This window comes from Hirundo rustica, chromosome 9, assembly GCF_015227805.2.
Source record: "Hirundo rustica isolate bHirRus1 chromosome 9, bHirRus1.pri.v3, whole genome shotgun sequence".
Taxonomy (NCBI): domain Eukaryota; kingdom Metazoa; phylum Chordata; class Aves; order Passeriformes; family Hirundinidae; genus Hirundo; species Hirundo rustica.
The window spans coordinates 26,530,908-26,536,975 of record NC_053458.1 but is presented as its reverse complement, the minus strand read 5'-3'; the positions used below and the strand labels follow the sequence as shown (position 1 = coordinate 26,536,975).

The window sequence follows — 6,068 nt, the reverse complement described above, 5'->3', positions numbered from 1 at the left end:
TAGACACTTCTCCAAGATTGGAAAACTGTCAGTGTCTGTAAACATTTTCAAAAGTTTATATTACACCTGGGAATCTGACTCTTTTGAGTCATTTTGGCAGATATGCTCCTTTTCTTAGAATACTTTGAAAAGGTCTAGGAGCCTCTATTTCCATAATTTTGGGGTTTTTTGCAAGAAAACTATTAAAATGTTAAAATGCATGTCAGCAAATAATATGTGGGAACAAATGAGAAGACTTCACATTCCTGAGAATGTTAATTATATCACTGCAGTATTTGCAACAGATCAAGAAAGCAAATGTACTGGGTTTAGGTGGCAAGGTTTCGGCAGCAGGGGAGGTGTGTGTGGGAGTGCTCCATGCAAAAGTGCCTTGGGAAGGACACTGACAGGGGCAGCCACTCCCAGCTGCTTCCTCCTGGCTCCACAACAGCCCCACCACAGGCCACAGCTGATCCCATCAGTGAAGCTGGTGCTGCCTCTGAGAAAATGTATTTAAGAAAGGGCAAAACTGTGCCCGGGAATGGAGAGTCAAGGAAAAAAAAAAAAAAAAAAAGAAAAGTGCAAGAATCAGTCCTACAACACCAAGGTGAGAAAAGAATGGAGGAGATGCTCCAGGTTCCAGAGCCAGAGTTTTAATTAATTTGGTTAGTTTTTCCTAAAGCAAGTCTGTTTTGACTATGATCATAACTGGTAAGTGATGCCCCATCTTTATTTTGATCCAACAGCTTTCTTGACTTATATTGCCCGCTGTCCTGTTGAGGAGAGATCGCGGGAGAGCAGCTGGATGGGAACCAGCAGCATGTCAAGGTCAGTTCCCCACATGTTGTAGTGCATTAATTGGGTCTATATTGTATTCCATTTTTATACTGAGTTTTGTAATGGTTTCTTCTGTACCACTCTGTTCCCTTGGAAGAAGTATCCTGAGGTTTCTCCCTGCTGCTCCTCTCCCATCCTCCCACACTGGAATGTAACCCAACTCTGTTCCACTCCCACCTTGTTCCTGATTGCGTAGTGGCTTGTCCCTGCCTCTAGCCCCTTCCCCCCTGGGTAAAAGCCCTGGGATCACTAGGGATCTCTCTGGCTCTTGGAACTGGAACGGGGATGGGGACTGGACGGAGCTCCGGACTCTGCGGGGGCAGGAGCCCAGAATAAAGCTGTGATTCCTCCCGGACCAAGGGCAGACTCTTTCCTTTGGCCGTTGATGGATGCCTGCTCTCTCTAAAGAAAAAGATTTGCAGTCCCTGGGATCTTTAGGAACCCTGAAGAAAAATTCCTTCTGGAGTGGATTCTCTCTCAAGCTAGCTGAGGCAAAAACAGAGCATGGGCTCGGAGGGAGAGAGAGCCACTTCACCCACAGCAGGAAATGTTCTTTTCCTAGGGAGCGTTTTTCTTTTATGGTCCTTCTATATGTGTCACTATTGCCTTTGATTCCCTGGGTATCTTTATCCAAGTACAGCATGCACCAGAGTGTGCCATAACCTTTCTAGCTTATGTAATGAAGGCAGGGAAGAAATGTCAGATTCAGTTCTGTGTGTCTTGCCACCCAGAATATTAGCATCCTAGTCCTTAAAAGCTAAGATTCTCTTAGTGTTATGACAAAATTTTTATTCTGTCATTGCTAGTGCCAGTTAATATTTGCAATTTGCTGTGTAGCAGCAGTCAGACAGAAAATGACACACAGAGAGCCCTGTCATGCCCCTCAGGCCAGCTTCACAAGTGACCATGTGAGGTGTCTTTTGAAAAGAAGTTTTGCCAGGAAAACAAAGCAAGAATGAGTCTGGCCAGCATTCAGAACATTCAAATCTCAGAGCAATTTTTTTGCAGACAGGTGGTGGCAAAAACAAACCCTCAAGACAACTTTGCATCTTCTATAACAGTTGCTCCAAATTTTCCATACTAGCAGACATAATGAGTCAAGGCCAATGTAAAGATCTCCCCATGAAAGGTCAGAACTTGCAATTCCCACAAAGCTCTGCCTAGGCTGGATTTACCTTCTGCATTTCTTCTGATACCAATTTTAGGAGCCAAATCTTTATACACAGCTGCATCTTTCAAGAAGAAGGCACTACTCACTGGAAAGACAATAATTATTTTGCTACTCATGGTTTCAAAATACAGCCATATTTTAACTGCTAGGATTTCTAGACCAACCCTACTTTATTCTGCAGATTGTCTCTTGGGTTTGGTGGTTATGGTATTTGCAAAGTAACAGGTAAAACCCTTAGTTTGTTTGAATATATTTTATATCTGTCTGTGGCTTTAAAAAAAAAAAAATAATGTAGCAATTTAGCAGAGGTGTTCAAGAGAATTTTTTTTTATTATTATTAGAATGTTTAATTTATGCAGCCACAGCAATGGGCAGAGTCAGTGTCATCACAAGTTTCAGCTGGTGGTTTTGTGTAGGCAGACTTGAGCCACAAAAGGTGTGGTAACATTTTGGGTCATGAAAAGAAGCTGAGTTTAGTAGAGTTTAGCCTGAATAATTAAAATCTCTATTGGAAATGCATTTTGCGCCTCCTGCCTATGAACAGCGGCCAGGCTTTTAAAAATTCCATGCTAAAAGTGTAGCAACCAATAAAAAAATAGTTGTGGGACTGGTTTCAAGTATCATGAAAATATTTCGGATGAAAAAGAGTAATTCTTAATTTTTTTTTTTTCTGGGCAAAACATTGACAGGCACATGTTCAAAGGCCTCAACCAGACACAGTCATTTGGCACGATAATGTCAGCAATCCCAGCATGTGGAGAAATTTATCTGTGATTTGTTCTCAATAAACTGTCCCCTGAAGTACTGATTGTTTTTTACTGGAATCCTGTTGTTTCAGCTCAGAAGAAACAGTCAAATGAGTGGCGTGAGCTAAATGTCAATTCTGACAACTACATTCCACCTGTCAGATTTCTACTGCAGTCTGAAATAAATTTATTTGCTACCTGTCTCCAAGTGCTAATCAACTTGCATCTCTGAAGTAAATGCTGCTCCAAGTGAGTAGAAACAATCTTATATAGCTGATGTGTTGGGTTTACTTGTCATTTATTTTCTGATAAAGTGTTTAACATTAAAATAACTTGTGAAATTACTCAAATCTTCATCCAGAACTGAATGCTAGATAGAGTTCAGCTGTCCTTCTAGTTGGAATCACTGCTGGGTTCTGGAAGATTTTAATTATCCCTGAGACTGGAATAAACAGTTATAAACATCAGAGGTTGGACTTGATGTTCCTGGAAGTATTTTCTAACCTTTATTCCGACCAATGATTCTCTGATTCTGTGATCTGTAATAACAGTTAGACCTCTTGTCTTATTTTCTCTCCAGTGTTTCAGAACCATTAGTCATCTTCTGATCTTAAGACTCGCTCCAAGTGAAACTTGAAGGACTTGGAACAATACTTTGAAAAATTACTTGGTATGACAAAAGTGTACAAGTTAACATTTATGTCTGCTTCCTTTTAATGTGATGTGTCTGTCTGAGGTGTAAATGCTTTCCATCATAGCAGTCCATGCTGTGCCCTTTTTGTGTTTGTGACTAAAGCAATGCTTCAGTTTGAGCATTGCTGAGCAGTACTTTTAAAACATCATGGGTATCTCTTTTTTTTCCACTCTGCCCTTGCAGCAAGTAGGCTGGGGATGGGCAAGAAAGTGGGAGGGAGTAAACTGTGAAAGACTGACATGGGGAGGAAGATTTAGAGTAGGTAACCATTGCTCAGTGACTGGCTGGGCAGCAATGTGCTTCTAGAACATGGGAAGTGATTGCATCATTGTCATCACTTGTGTGTGGGCTCTCCCCTCCTCCCCTGTTCCTCTTTTATTTGCTTAGTAAACTATCTTTATCTCGGCTCGTTAGTTTTCTTGCCTTTACTGTTTCAAATCTCTCCTCCCTCCCACTGGGAGTGGCAGGAGCTGTGCTTGCTGACCACAGAGAGCCCAATCCATGTGAGTATGTGCAACATGTGATGCACGTGGTTGGTACCTTCTGAGTCATTTGTTGTTTTAATTCTCTCAGTGTTTCAAAAGTAACACCAATGAACACTGAAGAATGTAAAAGGATGTGAAAATCCCTCTATATTTAAAGAATCTCAGAATTTCAAGAGTTAAACCATAAATGAGGTGGCACAGTTGCCTGGGGCCAGTTTCTAGTGCAGACAAAAATTCCTGCAGCTATTTGCCATTAGAAAATCAAACTTAAAAAAACCTCACTGAAACCAAAACCAAACATTTCAGAGAATATAACCTATGTGCTCTTAGATCTCAGGTGCCAATATGAGGAAATCTGAGTAAAACTATCATACATTAACAGAATAAAATGAAGGTTTAGAACTAAGAGACCACTACAGCTGTATTCAAGCAGACTGAAAGTTTATCCATAACAATTTTCCTAGATATAAGTCAGTGGCCATTCCACAAAAACACCATGACACCTTTTTGTGTTTTGCATGCAGCTTTTCTTCTGGAAAAAAAAGAAAAAAATGTCAAGAAAACATAAAACATTTTCAAGGCCCAAACTTCAGTAAAGAGCATCAGATATTTTCTGGTGGATATAAAGGTTAATGATTGTAATATCTTTTTAAAACATAAAAAAATCCAGTCCTAGAGGAGCTGTACTGAATCAAATTTTCATTTAGAAAGGGGCAAATTCTTTCTCATTTTAACATGCAAGCCTTTCTCTGCTTTCTTCATGTCAGGATCTCTTTGAAAGAATTCTTGCTAACGCAAAAGGATAGTTTGTTAAAGAAATGAAAGATTGGAGCCAATTATACAGTATGGCTGCTGTAAATTTTCTCAAATACAGCATCAAATACATTCTATTCCATCCATTTATCCTGTAAGTTTAAATATGACTCACATACATGAATCATACTTTTTCCTTGATTGGCCCCTAAAATTTCAGGCAATTCCTACATTAACTTAAGGACAGTTATTAAGCAAAAGAGGTAGACAAAGGCAGACTCACAGCAACCTGATGAAGCCTTTAGAGTGACAAAGGCATGCAAGATTGAAAGAAGTTACCCACTTCTTTTGCAGGCACCAAAGCTTCTCCAATTCTACTCACACAAGTTCTAATCAAAGGACAAAAATTAATTTGGAGTTATCTGCTTTGTAGGTCATAACTTTCTGTTACTTGGAAAGAGAAAGTGGGTCATTAAAAGGGATATATCAGCAGGAGAATGGATTGAAAGTGCTTTAGGAAAATGAAAAAGAAATAAAAGTAAAGTTGCACAGAAGAAGAACCTTTCCACCTCATGATCTGCCCAGCATACACTGGGGCACATCCTACTGGCAAGCGTGTAAAATCCTCTTGGTTCCCAGAAAATTAGGTACAATTTGTGCCTGTTTCTGATAAAGGCTGAGTAATATGACTTCTGTGTTACCATCCTGTTTTTATTTGAGGTGGGGAGAACATACCTTGTTTGTAAAAATAAGTCAGTCTTTGTTGAAGAGTGGTGTTTCTCAATCACACAACTTCAGCACAAGACCCATGTGAACACATATTTCTAATCACTTACACCTAATCCTTGTCCCCTGATTCTGTAAATTCACATTAATGGAGAACTTGAGCAGAGCTGCCTTTCCAGATAGACAGCACAAAGTGAGAAGCAGGTGTTCTTGATTTCCTCCAGCATGTCCCACACATATATAAATTGCCTGGCATATTTTCATCAATATTACACACAGAATTCTCAGCAGCCATAGTGAATGTGAACACAAAGAATTAAGAGAGATTCCAGGACAGGACATTATTTTTGGATGACAAATTTGCAATGCCTTCTGCAGATCTAGAAAGCTTTCATGATAATTGTAAACTGGTATCAAAAACCTATGCAAATTGACAAGTTATTTTAAATTTTGTCTGTGTGTGGGAAGAAAAGGAGAAGACAATGGCAGTAGGGACAAAAACCTGAGAGAAACATTGATTCACGTGTTCTTCCAAGTTTTCAGCCCCCATTGCTTTGAATTACAACAGGGCTATTATACGTTCAGTTTACATGCTGTGTATTGGTGCCCTTGCTCAAATATAGTCTTCCAAATGCAGTTTTCAGTCACGAATAATTCTGTCATCTGGTAGTCAACTG

General features: G+C 39.7%; 1 long non-coding RNA gene across 1 annotated transcript; it reads left to right on the top strand.

The window, feature by feature from the left end:
• The first annotated feature begins 534 nt into the window (after positions 1–534).
• Positions 535–3,634, top strand: LOC120756825 (uncharacterized). Its single transcript, XR_005702248.2, has 4 exons — positions 535–586; positions 726–807; positions 2,826–2,982; positions 3,314–3,634. It is a non-coding gene; the product is annotated as an uncharacterized LOC120756825 (long non-coding RNA).
• The last annotated feature ends 2,434 nt before the right edge of the window (positions 3,635–6,068 follow it).